This window comes from Rhinoraja longicauda, chromosome 11, assembly GCF_053455715.1.
Source record: "Rhinoraja longicauda isolate Sanriku21f chromosome 11, sRhiLon1.1, whole genome shotgun sequence".
Classification (NCBI taxonomy): Eukaryota; Metazoa; Chordata; class Chondrichthyes; order Rajiformes; family Arhynchobatidae; genus Rhinoraja; species Rhinoraja longicauda.
In genome coordinates this window covers 53,962,053-53,976,021 of record NC_135963.1, presented here as the reverse complement: position 1 = coordinate 53,976,021, position 13,969 = coordinate 53,962,053, and the positions used below count along the sequence as shown (strand labels likewise).

The 13,969-nt window shown below is 42.8% G+C and overlaps 1 protein-coding gene across 1 annotated transcript in view; it reads left to right on the top strand.

Annotated features, from left to right (window-relative positions):
* Positions 1-13,969, top strand: part of cdc73 (cell division cycle 73, Paf1/RNA polymerase II complex component, homolog (S. cerevisiae)) — a 269,047-nt gene that overhangs the window by 154,081 nt on the left and 100,997 nt on the right. The window lies entirely within an intron of this gene.

The following is a 13,969-nucleotide window of genomic DNA, read 5'->3' as shown; positions in this document are numbered from 1 at the left end:
ATAGGCACATGGATGTATCTAGAATAGAGGGGTATGGATCATGTAGAGGCACATGAGATCAGTTTGTCTTGGCATCATGTTCGGCACAGACATTGTGGGCTGAAGGGCCTGTTCTAGTTCGATACTCTTCTATGTTCTAATATTCATTTTTAACAAATCAAAATTATCTGAATGTATTGCTTTATGTCCTGGCTCATATAAAGCTTAACCATGTGAAATACTTTACAAACAGTATTTATAACTTGTTTTTTACAGTACATTCATAATTATATGGAATTATTTAGGAGCATTTTAAATCAAGAATGGGGAAATTTTTCAGTCTTCAATTAAATTATAGTAAAACTCCAATAATCAACCATCTGGACTTTGTGTGGGAAGGAACTGCAGATGCTTTTTTAAACCGGAGATAGACACAAAAAGCTGGAGTAACTCAGCATGTCAGACAGCATCTCTTGAGAAAAGGAATAGAAGCCTGAAGGGTCTCGACCTGAAAAAACTCCACCTGTTCCTTTTCTCCAGAGATGCAGTCTGAACCGCTGAGATACTCCAGCTTTTTGTGTCCACCATCTGGACTTTGGCAGTTCCAAACTAGCAGATATTTCAGACTATTGGATATTACCGTGCTTGGAATTGACTTTCGAGAGCTTGTTACACAGTGGTTTAATGCTTTTCCAGTGAGTTGTTTGTGTTTAAAGGGCCTGTGAAAAAACAAGACCTGTGAGTTTACAGGGAGTGCAGGCATGTGGGTCAGGTATTGAAAAAGGAGTGTGGAAATGGGGCCTGGGTTAGTTCAAAAGGAGTGTGGCGAGTTTAAAATGAGTGTGAAGCTGGACCCTGCTGAGTGTAAAAGGATTGTAAGTAGCTTGCCCCAGACAATGTCAAGGAAGCATGAGCACTGGACCCTGCCACTCTAAAGGAAGTGAAGAAATGTAGCTCTTGAGCTTAATGAGAGAGCACGGAAACAGAACCAGGTGAATCATCAGGACCTCCGAGCAATAGAACAGAAGATTATTGTTGGAGTATTTTGAAGATATTTTTGAGCAGCTGAGAATCATGATCTCCTTTCCATTGTGGACAGTGTCATTGAATTGCAGGTAAGTTTCTTAACCATTTATATTATATGGTTGAGCGGGTTAAAATAAAGATGGACTTCCAGCAATAGGAAATCAGAAATACTTGAAAAACAAGTTGCTCCTTCAGGTGAGTTGCCAGAATATATTTTCAACAAATGTTATATGATATTTTATATCACCACCTCAGAATAAAAGGATGTACCTTTAGGAAGGAGATGAGGAGGAATTTATTTAGCCAGTTTTGTTGAAATTCATTGCCGCAGACAGCTGTGGAGGCCAAGTCATTGGGTATTTTCAAAACAGAGATGAATAGGTTTGTGATTAGTAAGAGCGTCAAAGGTTACCGGGAGAATTGGGTTGAGAGGGAAAGATAGATCAGCCGTGATTAAGTGGCCGAATAGACCTGACGGGCTGATTGGCCTAATTCTGTTCCTATGAGTTATGATTAAGTCTATGCTGTATGACGGAGCACATGAAAGGTTGCAGAATTATGATAATGCTTATACATTTTGTGACTTATAAATGTATGTATCCCTGTGTTTGTATTCATGATGTGGAACTTTCAAGCTCATTTTTATTGATATTTCTAAGCGTGCTATCAAGATGACTAAACCCAGATGCAGTTCTCAAATGTTAAGTACAACAAATTACACAAATTCTGAAAAGTAGCCTGTTTGCGTTTCTGGTATGGAATGTAATTGCAGCACGAAGCAGCACACTATTTCATTGGGCTGATTTTAAAATTGCAACATGATGAAATATGCATCGTTCAATATACTCGATTTGTCGGGTGTTACTAAATATAATGATCGGTGCAAAAATAAAGACTTAAACCACTGAAGAGGTGATAATAATACTGCAGATATGTAGAATCCAAAATGTCCATTAAAGGATAAATGAAGGATGTTTTCCCGTTAGTTTGTTTCTAATTGAGTGATTTTACTGCTCTAAATTTGGTTTTTAATCATTAATCTGAATTATTCATTATTGTAACTGGTTCTTGTTAGCGTTGATTATAATCAGATGAATACTTACATTTTAAAACTATTAGTTTTAAAAAGGGAATATAATATAGAATATCTGACGAACATTATTCATTTTGTGGAAACGAGGAACTGCAGACTATGCATTTTTTACAGATCAAATTGTAAATTCTATGGAAAAAAAGATGTAACTCAGCAAGTCAGGCAGCATCTATAGAGAACACTAGACCAAGTGGACCCTGTTGGGCCCAAATCTCTCCTGCAATGGTGCAGCACCCCTACCCTCCCCCCTCCTCCCACCCTCCTCCCCTCCCCCTTCCTCCCACCCTCCCCCCTCCTCCCCTCCCCCTTCCCCCCCTCCCCCATTCCATCCCACTTATCCTCCCTCCCCAGGAGATAGATTTAAACATTAAAATGTGAATAACTTTAAACATATTGCACCAATTTCAGTGAAACTTCTTCCATTAGCACCAAAGGGACGAGGGTGAGTAAGGTGGGCCTAAAATTGCCGCGCTATCATGTACCGTTTTGGCTGTAGTTCAGGAACAAACGAACAAACAAACTAGAGTTTTAGTATATAGATTCTGGCTGAAGAAGGGTCCCGACTTGAAACATTGCCTATCCATGTTCTCCATGTGTGCTGTTACTGATTCCAAATGTATTTTTGGTATCACTTGCAATGTTCTAACTAAAAGCTTCAGCATATTTCACAATTCCCTGGTGGATCTTTGAGATTTCATGCATTTAACAGATCAAGGTTTACAACCCTTAAAGGATTAGAATCTGGGATAGTTGTAAATACTATTTACTAATTTTACATTTTATAGACTGAGGTTTTGAATTAAAACTTGTTTCTCTGTGAGTCAAGTTCCACCCACAACCTTCACAGAGAGGACTAATTAATTTAATTTACACCCAAGGGTGTCTTAATAGAGACAGGCCTGTGTAAGGTGACCGACTGGCCCATCTGCCACAGGCAAAGGATGGTTTAAATGGACACAATTGTCCTCTGCTGTCGAAGAATGGTGCTCTGCATGAAAATTAACCACTTTTGGCACAGTCTAGTTTGCACCGAGCTTTACCATTCTAATCAGTAAGCTGTAAAGCCACTTTTAGAAACCAGTGACGAAACCTGCATCTTTGAACAGAAGAAGAAAAATCTGTCTCTCCTGCCAGGTTGCCCACAGGCTCTTACTCAATGTCCATTTTCAAAAGCCCAAAGTTATTTTTCATTCTAAACTGCTCACTAATGCTTTTTAGATCTTCAATTTAAACTAAATTGAAGTAGTTTAGGTTGAAAAATCGCATTGCCTTGCCCATCTCTTCATCGTAACAAAAGGATCTTCATTTACACCGTACTTGAGTACCACCGGAGGAGCACGACCAAGGAATCACGTATGAAATATCCATGCTATTTGAAACCTAACCTGCACAGTGTAGGATTTGCATTGTAAATGTTGTGATATCATGAGAGGTAGAGTCATAGAGGGGAGATACATTTCCTCCCGGTGGATGCAACAAGGACTACAAACCATCATGGCTGCCAGCAAAAGACTACAAAACCCATAGTCAGCAGGGATGCCTGCCCTGCTGACTGATTGCTGCTGACACTGATTGCTGCTGACACTGATTGCTGCCCAGCTGAACCAGATGAGCTGATTGCCTCAGTGAGAGAGCTAAAAGGGAAGGGAAGCAGTGTATTTAAAGAGAGAGACAACGACTGGAGCAGACAGGAAGAGAAGCAGACAGGAAGAGAAGCAGACAGGAAGAGAAGCAGACGGGAAGAGAAGCAGACGGGAAGAGAAGCAGACGGGAAGAGAAGCAGACGGGAAGAGAAGCAGACGGGAAGAGAAGCAGACGGGAAGAGAAGCAGACGGGAAGAGAAGCAGACGGGAAGAGAAGCAGACGGGAAGAGAAGCAGACGGGAAGAGAAGCAGACGGGAAGAGAAGCAGACGGGAAGAGAAGCAGACGGGAAGAGAAGCAGACGGGAAGAGAAGCAGACGGGAAGAGAAGCAGACGGGAAGAGAAGCAGACGGGAAGAGAAGCAGACGGGAAGAGAAGCAGACGGGAAGAGAAGCAGACGGGAAGAGAAGCAGACGGGAAGAGAAGCAGACGGGAAGAGAAGCAGACGGGAAGAGAAGCAGACGGGAAGAGAAGCAGACGGGAAGAGAAGCAGACGGGAAGAGAAGCAGTGTTTGAGTTATATTTTGTAAGAAGGCAGCAAGCTACAGTTTTGATTTAACTACCTGTTTTGGTTTTGTGTACCTGTCTGCAAACAATTAAGTTTGCCTGTTTTTGGAAAAGACTAAATATATGGAATTTAAGTTTGAAAATAAGAACTTTTCTGTCTTCATTTCTGGCACCCACACCTCCCAACCTTCAAGAGAAAAGCTCCCGACCTCTCAAGACATCACAATGTGTATATACATTAGCAGTGTTTCCACCAGTGATAAAATGATTGAGTAAGATGAACTATAAGGACATCGTGAGGGTATTTGTGACATAAAATGCTTTGCCATAGGGAGGACTTGAAGCACATGTAGATGTATAAGAAGATAACTGCAGATGCTGGTACAAATCGAAGGTATTTATTCACAAAATGCTGGAGTAACTCAGCAGGTCAGGCAGCATCTCGGGAGAGAAGGAATGGGTGACGTTTCGGGTCGAGACCCTTCTTCAGACACATGTAGATGTTTTCTTTTAAGAGAAGAGAATTGAAAAGCAGTAGAAGTAAATCGGAAGGAACAAAAACAAGGAGGACTGGTTTGAATAGCTGCAACATGGAGTGTCATGGACCACTTTGGAGAAAACAATACAACCTTTTAGGTTTGGTTTTGTCAGAGAAAGTCAGCAATTATTTTTCAAATGGTGTTACAATGTCTGACCCAGAGGGGGACTCATTTTCTTTGAGGTGTGTAGAAAGGTATCGTGGATGCTGGCTTGTACTACAGCGAGACACAAAGTGCTGGTGTAACTCAGCGTGTCAGGCAGCATCTCTGGAGAAAAAAGATGGGTGACGCTTTGGGTTGGGACCCTTCATCAGACTTCAGAAAGTTAATTTGAAAGCATGTGCTTGGAATATGGTTTCATCAAGAACTATTCTTCACCAAGAATTGAATCTTTTGATTCAGGAAACAGGTAAATTAGTCTGTAGCCTCTCCTGTCGGATTGAATGTTCACGTCTTTCGAAGCCAGGAGCCATTTCTATAATCCTTTAGAATAATATTTTTTACGCAAAATTATTAAATTGTATGCCATGGATTTTTCATCATTCTTGAACGGATTGCAAACTCCACCAATTTAATTCAGGACTTATTAGATAGCACAGTTTATTAGAGTGGAGAGGAGATTTACGAGGATGTTGCCAGGACTCAAGGGCGTGAGCTATTGGGAGACGTTGGGCAGTCTAGGACTCCTTGGAACGCAGGAGGATGAGGAGTGATCTTATAGAGGTGTATAAGATCACGAGGGGAATAAATATGGTGAACACACAGAGACTTTTACCCAGAGTAGGGGAATTAAGAACCAGAGTACATAGGTTTAATGTGAGAGAGGAAAGATTTAATGGGAACCTGAGGAGCAACATTTTGGTGGTGGTGGGTGTATGGAATGAGCTGCCAGAGGAAGTAGTTAAGGCAGGTACTATAACAACATTTAGAAGGAATTTGGTCAGGAACATATGTAAGAAAGGATTAGTGATATGGGCCAAATGTGGGTAGATGGGATTAGTGTAGATGGGGAATCTTGGTTGGCATGCACAAGTTTGGCCAAAGAGCCTGATCCATGCTGTATGACTAACTTTGTGCTCTTGTAGTTGTGCCTTGAAGCGTGGGCTTGATCTTTGTGTATCTCTATTTGAGAAGCCATTGATTCCTCCATTTGAGAATCTGCATTAAACTTGCTGAGTGTAAGTAATCTGACTAAAATGATAGCACATAAAGGTTAATTAGGAAGTTATTTAAACATTTTCTGCCAATTTGGAGATGTCATACTCTGCTTTTATAGTATTAATATTTTCACAGAAGAAATTTCATGTCTAGGTAAAGTAACCTGACATTCAGTAGAATGCTTCATGTGTAAATAATTTTGTGCCTTAGCTTTCAGAAGTTTCAAGTAAGACCAGATAATTGATTCTTAAAACAAAACTTAACCTTTAGCTTCAACAGTTCCTCATGAAGGAAGCATGGACGAGGCTATGGAGAAAAATGAATGGCCTGGTGTTTGTTTAATTTAGTTTAGAGATACAGCATGGAAACAGGCTCTTCGGCCCAACGAGTCCGCACTGACTAGCGATCCCCGCACATTAACACAAGCCTACACACACACTAGGGACAATTTACACTTATACCACGTGTACAAAGCCAAGCCAAATAGCCTACAAACCTGTACGTCCTTGGAGTGTGGTAGGAAACCGAAGATCCTGGAGAAAACCCACGCAGGTCACTGGGAGAATGTACAAACTCCGTATAGACAAGCACCCGTAGTCAACATCGAACCCGGGTCTCTGGCGCTGCAAGCGCTGTAAGGCAGCAACTCTACCACTGCGCCTTTGTAATCTAGGTATTTTAATCATGTGGTATAAAAACGTACTTTAACCACTGAAACCAGAATTAGTGCAGGGAGGAACTGCAGATGCTGGTTTAAACCGAAGACAGACACAAAAGGCTGGAGTAACTCAGCAGGTCAGGCAGCATCTCTGGAGAAAAGGAATCGGTAACGTTTCGGGTCGAGACCCTTCTTCAGACTGAGAGTCAGGGGAAAGAGAGATATAGACGGTTCTTAGCAGAAATTAATGGAAGATATACAAAAAGCACCGATAAATTGTTTGGCCACCGGGAGATCAGGTAGGTTTAGGTGGACTGAGTGGAGTTGTTCAGCGAAATGATCGCCGAGCCTGTGCTTGGTCTCGCCAATATATAGGAGTCCAACCCTGGAACAGCGGATGCAGTAGACGAGGTTGGAGGAGGTGCAAGTGAACCTCTCCCTCCACCTGACAGGACAGTCGGGGTCCCTGAACAGAGTCGAGGGAGGAGGTGTTGACTTCTGTGGTTGCAGGGGAAGGTACCTGGGGAGGGGGTGGTTTGGGTGGGATGGGATGAGTTAACCAGGGAGCTGCAAATGGAATAGACACTGCGGAAAGCAGAAAGGGGTAGATATGGGAAGATGTGTCTCGTGGTGGGATCCCGTTGGAGGTAGCGAAAATGTGGGAGATGCAATACCTGTCCCTATACCCCCACCTCGTTGCTTTTTGCATGTTTTCCATTAATTTCCCCCAAGTACCATCTATATCTCTTGTATAAGAAAATAACTGCAGATGCTGGTACAAATCGAAGGTATTTATTCACAAAATGCTGGAGTAACTCAGTAGGTCAGGCAGCATCTCGGGAGAGAAGGAATGGGTGATGTTTCGGGTTGAGACCCTTCTTCAGACTGATGTCAGGGGGGCGGGACAAAGGAAGGATATAGGTGGAGACAGGAAGATAGAGGGAGATCTGGGATGGAGGAGCGGAAAAGAGGGACAGAAGAGCTATCTAAAGTTGGAGAAGTCGATGTTCATAACACTGGGCTGCAAGCACCTCATATTTCGCCTGGGCAGCTTGCAGCCCAGTGGTCTGAACATCGACTTCTCCAACTTTAGATAGCTCCTCTGTCCCTCTCTTCCCCTCCTCCTTCCCAGATCTCCCTCTATCTTCCTGTCTCCACCTATATCCTTCCTTTGTCCCTCTATATCTCTTGTTCCCCTTTCCCTTGACTCTCAGTCTGAAGAAGGGCAATGACCCAAAATGTCACCTAAACCAGAATTAGTGTTACTTCGCCTTGAGTGTGACTTGTCCTGTCCAACTATCTCAGCGTTGTATGATCTAGTTCTGAAAGAAATTGCGAATTAACAAGGCAGACAAAGCTCGTGTATTCAAGATGTAAGGTTTTGACTAATGCAGTAAATGAGATTGATATGTGCTGTCAAATAAGTGAGGTATGTCCTCAGAAGAAAAGGACATACTCTTTGAAAGAAGATGGTGAGGAGGAATTTCTTTAGTCAGAGGGTGGTGTGGTGAATCTGTGGAATTCATTGCGATTGACGACCAGGTTCAATGGATTTTTTAAAGGCGGAGATTAACAGGTTCTTGATTAGTAAGAGTGTCACGTTGCGACATTTTTGCAAACCAGCATCTGCGGTTCCTTGTGTCTCAATAAACGTTTAGTTGCTATTATGCTTCCAAAGGGAGCAGATAATTTGGACACAACAATGTCCTAAAAAAAGAAAATATATTAGATGAAGCATAGCTTCAAAGTGAAAGGAGCAAAGTTGAAAGGAGATGTGTGGGCAAATGTCAAGTCAAGTCAAGTTTATTTGTCACATACATATACAAGATGTGCAGTGAAATGAAAGTGGCAACGCCTGCGGATTGTGCTAAACTACAAAACAGAATAGAGAAAAAAAAAAAATTTAACACAAAAAATAAATTAATACAGTAAATTAAATTAGTCCCTGGTGATATGAGAGTTAACAGTCCTGGTGGCCTGTGGGAAGAAACTCCGTCTCATCCTCTCTGTTTTCACAGCGTGACAGCGGAGGCGTTTGCCTGTGACCATAGCAGCTGGAACAGTCCGTTGCTAGGGTGGTAGGGGTCCCCCATAATGTTGCTGGCTCTGGATCTGCACCTCCTGATGTATAGGTCCTGCAGGGGGGGCGAGTGTAGTTCCCATAGTGCGTTCAGCCGTGGGATTCATCGCCACAGAAGGCTGTGGAGGCAAAGTCAATGGATATTTTTAAGGCGGAGATTGACAGATTCTTGATTAATACGGATGTCAGGGGTTATGGGGAGAAGGGAGGAGAATGGTATTGAGAGGAAAAGATAGATCACCAATGATTGAATGACGGAGTGAACTTGATGGTTCAAATGGGCTGATTCTGGTCCTCTCACTTATGAACCTATGTCGGAATATCAGAACCAATTTACGAAATTAATGATACAAAAGCAATACGATAGGGAAAATGTAGTGGAAAGCAGTGCAACAGTGTGTCAGTATCAATTCTTTGATACTCAAATAAATTGAGCAATGTGCATAGAGACGCAAGGAACTGCCGATGCTGGATGTAAGAAGCCAGCCTAAAGAAGGGTTACGACCTGAAGCATCACCTATCCATGTTCTTCAGAGATGCTGCCTGCCCCGCTGAGTTACTCTAGCACTCTGTGTTCGGTGCAAAAAGCTTGATCAGATTGTAGAGAAAGTAGGCAAACACCATGTGAAACTCGGAAAAGGTTGAGGGTCTGAGGGGGAGGGCAGCTGACAACTCAATAAGGAAATTGAGGAGGTGAAAGGAAATTGTGGGCAAATTCAGTGGAGGAAAGTTGGCGAATAAAACAGCCGTGAGTTTCTTCTGTGGAAAGAATCCAAATTAAGTACGTTGGAACGAGGAAAAGGGAGTATATCATAAATTCTGATTATATGGATAACTGTGGAAATTAATATATTGGTGAAACTGAAATAACAGCATAAAGTGTTTATGCAGATAATAAAATCCAGCAAATGAAGAATGTAAAAAAAACTCAAGCTGAATGGGAAGAGCAAAACTTGAGAGGAATAAACACAGCAATAAATTATATCCCAAGGGCACATTAGCAGAACATGGGCAGTAAAGGCAGCACCAGTGAAACTATAAGATGAAGAGGGCACTCTAATGGAGGAACTTGGGGGAATAATACATATTACAAAATTGCTCGCCTATATATAGTCAAGGTGGCTATTGTGAATGTAGAGTTGCTGTGTGTTTTTGTAGAACAGTTTGTGAAGGTAATTAATCCCAAGAGAAATAATATTAAAGCACTTGCTTAAACGTTCAGCTCCCTTTAACAACTCCCTTAAGATATTATAAATATTCTTATGGAAAGTGATTTTTTTTCTAGATTTCCCTTCAATTTTGTTTTCAATTATCTCAAATGGTACATTTGCAAACCATTTCATCATATAAATGCAATTGCAGTATTCCTTATCACAGCCACCATTAACACCAGGTAGATAATGTATTAGCGAAGGAGAGATTATATTTGCAGTCTGTGTGGAATTTGCACATTCTCCCTGTGACAGTGTGGGTTTCCTCCAGACGCTCTGGTTTCTTCCCACGTGGATAGGACAGGATTGGAGGGATATGGACTAAGCTCAAGCTGGTGGGACTTGTGCAGCTGGGACATGTTGGCCGGTGTGGGCAAGTTGGGCCGAAGGGCCTTTTTACACACTGTATCACTCTATGACTCTATGCCAAAGTCGTGCGGGTTTGTAGGTTAATTGGCCTCTGTAAATTGTCCCTCGTGTACAGGGAGTGGATGAGAAAGTGCGGTAACATAGAAACTAGTGTGAACGGGTGATCGAGGGTCAGCGTGGACTTGGTGGCTAAAGGACCTGTTTCCATGCTGTATCCTTAAAACTAAAACTAAAATTGAAAACAGAAAATTGTGGAAATGTCCAGCAGGCCAGGCAGCATCTAAATGAACATTTTTGCAGTTGATTGGAAAAGTTGCACAGAGCTTATCCATCAGAACTGTTGACGCTTTCTTTCCTCGACTGATGCTCAATCTTATTCCTGCATTTTGCTTTCATTTTAGACTTCCAGCAATCCTGATATTTTGCTTTTTCATAATCATAACAATCATAATCATACTTTATTAGCCAAGTATGTTTTGCAACATACGAGGAATTTGTTTTGCCAGAAAGTCACCTTTATATTACTAAAACTCTCATCTTGTATATTTGTAGGTTTGTGGGTTTGTGGATAGATTTGCTCCCGAAATACAGCCAAAACGGTATAAGGTAGCACAACAATTTCAGGCCCTCCGTACTCACCATTCCCCTGCAGTCTTGATTGATCAAGTTTTGTTACATTTTAAAAACAATTAACTTAATAAACTTTAATAAATGCGCCCCCCCCCCTTCCCGGCCTGCCCCGCATCTGACCTTCCCCCCGTGCTGGAGCGCAGCGGCATAGGGCCAAACAAAATGGCCGTTGCTGCCGAGCTGCCGCTGCAGGAGAGGTTTCCACCCAACGGGTCCACGGCTCGCTCTGTTCGACATGATGGCTGCCCGGGGCCGAGGTGAGTGGGTTCCTCTCCCCCCTTCGCCTGCCCATGGCCCCGGGGGACACTCACCAGCCGGCTACGGGTCCAATGATCGTCAGTTGGTGGAGGGTTGTTGGGCCCGCAGGAGAGGTTTGCACCCAACGGGGTTTGCCGCGCCCACAGGAGCGATTTGGACCCAATGGGTCCACACCCGTCTAGTACCAATTAAAAGCAACAGAACACACAAAATACATTTTAACATAAACATCCACCACAGTGACTTCTCCACATTCCTCACAGTGATGGAAGGCGAAAAAAAAATTCAATCTCCTCCCTTCTTTCTACTCCCGTGGACGGGGGCCTCGAGCCTTCCATTGATGGGACGATTTTGACTCCTGTAACCGGCCGTGTTTGGGGCCTCTGCATCGGGGCGATTAAGCTCCTGCATGGAGGGTGGGGGATCTCAGCTCCCTCACGCCGGGCGATCGGACCCGGCTAGTCGAACCTTCTGCGATTTGGAGCTCCCAACATCGGTCTTCACCCGAGACTGCGAACTCCTCGATGTTGAAATCCGCAGGCAAGGGATCGCTGGCTCCGATGGTAAGTCCACAGCCCCCCGCAGTGAGGCTCAAAGTTAGTCTCGAGCAAGGCTTCCAGCTCCATGATGTTAGGCCGCAGAGCGACCGGAGATACGATCCGGGAAACAATCTCATTTCTGGCAAGGTAAGAGATTGAATAAAGTTTCTCCTGACCCCCCCCAATCCCCACATAAAGCAGACCAGAGAACATTAACACATACTTTTAAAACGCACTAAAAATAACAAAAAATACAAAAAAGGATATACTGGCAGTGAGAGAGAGTTGCAAATATGTTGCATTGTATTGACCGGAAAATAGATAAATATTTTTTTTATAAAACGGAGAGTTAGATAAGCCAGTTAAAGAATTTAACGCTTCCTTCATTCTTGAGAGGGAGAAATAAGTCCTTGAAGAAACGTGAATTATTCAGGACAGCCAAAATTTATTTAAAAAGCAGTCTGAAGAAGGGTCCCAAACATTGTCTGTAGTATTCCCCCCACAGATGCTGCCTGACCTGCTGAGTTCCTCCAGCACTTAAGATATTGCTCAAGATGCCAGCACATGCTGTCTTTCGTGTCTTTCCAAATCAGGTTGATTTAGAATCATTCCAATAAATGAGATCGAAAATAGAAACTCAGCAAAATGTAGAAACAAGGAACTGCAGGTGCTGGTTTACAAAATAAGACACAACGTGCTGGAGTACCTCAGCGGGTCAGACAGCATCTCTGGAGAACGTGGATAGCTGACATTTCAGGTTGTGACTGAAAAAGGGTCCCGAACTGAAACTTCACCTACCTGTGTTCTCCAGAGATGCTGCCTTGACCTACTGGGCAACTCGGTAAATTTGTTTTATAGGAATTTTCTAAAAGCATTTGATATAACCGAGAAAGTGGTTCCACGGAAACTGTGATTGCTCACAGTAAATAGTCCAGACATAGGAATTGAGCAAACAATGTTAACATTGAATCATTCTGCCTAGTTGGGTGCTGTGTTTGCTGTGAAAGATGGCAAGATGTTAGGAAATATTGTGCTGGAATTGATTTTGATGGTTGGAATAAATCTTGCATCATTTTAAATAGACAAAACTGCACAATTCACACCCGAGGAAGATTACACATGACGATAGTTTTACATAAGTTGTGAGTCTGTAGAGAAAATAAAAATCAATGTTTTTGCAATAAAGGTCGAGAGTTATCCAGTTAGATTGCTTGTAGACATCTTTATGGATGGCAAAATTGTGGTTTATATACTGGGCATGGGGTTGATACAACATGTCAGAGAAACACAAAGTGCCGGAGTATTGCAGCCGGTCTGGCAGCATCTCTTGAGAAAGTGGACGTTTTGGGTCAGGACCCTTCTGCAGACTGACTGTAGGGGAAGATAAAAATCCTGGAAGAGAGGAAGGACAGGGCAAAGCCTAGCAGATAATGGGTTGATACAGGTTTGGGGAGGGTGGGGTTGATAGGCAGATGGTTGGACAAAGGCCAGAGATGAAAGGACAGGTGTGAGACAAAAGGATTGAAGAGGCATGAATTGTGAAGCCAGAGCCAGGAATGTAGGTGGAAGACCCTAACATTCTCATTAAATCACTCACTGGAGACACACGGAACTGCAGATGCTGGAATAACCACCCCCCCCCCCCCCCACTGTGCCTAACCTGGATCGCATTAATGTCACCCCTCCCCTTCCCCTTTTCACCTACATTCCTTCCTCTAGCTGTGTAAAAAAAAAAAGCCCCACACATCTTTAAACTTTACCACTCCCACCATAAAGCTATGTCCATTTGTCTTTCCACTCTGGGAAAAAGGTTCTGACTGTCTACCCAATCTATGCCTCTCATAATTTTACATACTTCTGTCAGGTTTCCGCTCAACGCCATGGTGTAGGTGGAAGACATGGTGTTCTAGAGAAAACAATCTAAGTTTGCTAAACACTCCTGTTCATGGAGACCTTCTCTGAATTGTTTCCAACATATTAAGACACAAAGTGCTGGAGTAACTCAGCGGGTCAGGCAACATCAATAGAACGTGGATAGGTGACATTTTGGTCGGGTCAATGTCACCTATCCATGTCCTCCAGAGATGGTGCCTGCGTTAATCCAGTACTTTATATATATTTTTGCAAACCAGCATCTGCAGTTCCTTGTTTCTCCAACATATAATCTTTCCTTTACTCGAGCATAATTTCATAGATGTGAGATTACATTGAAAATATAATTGTTTTGACATCTTTCCCCATCTGCCTCAAATCCTTTACCCCTGAACACTTCTTAAGTGA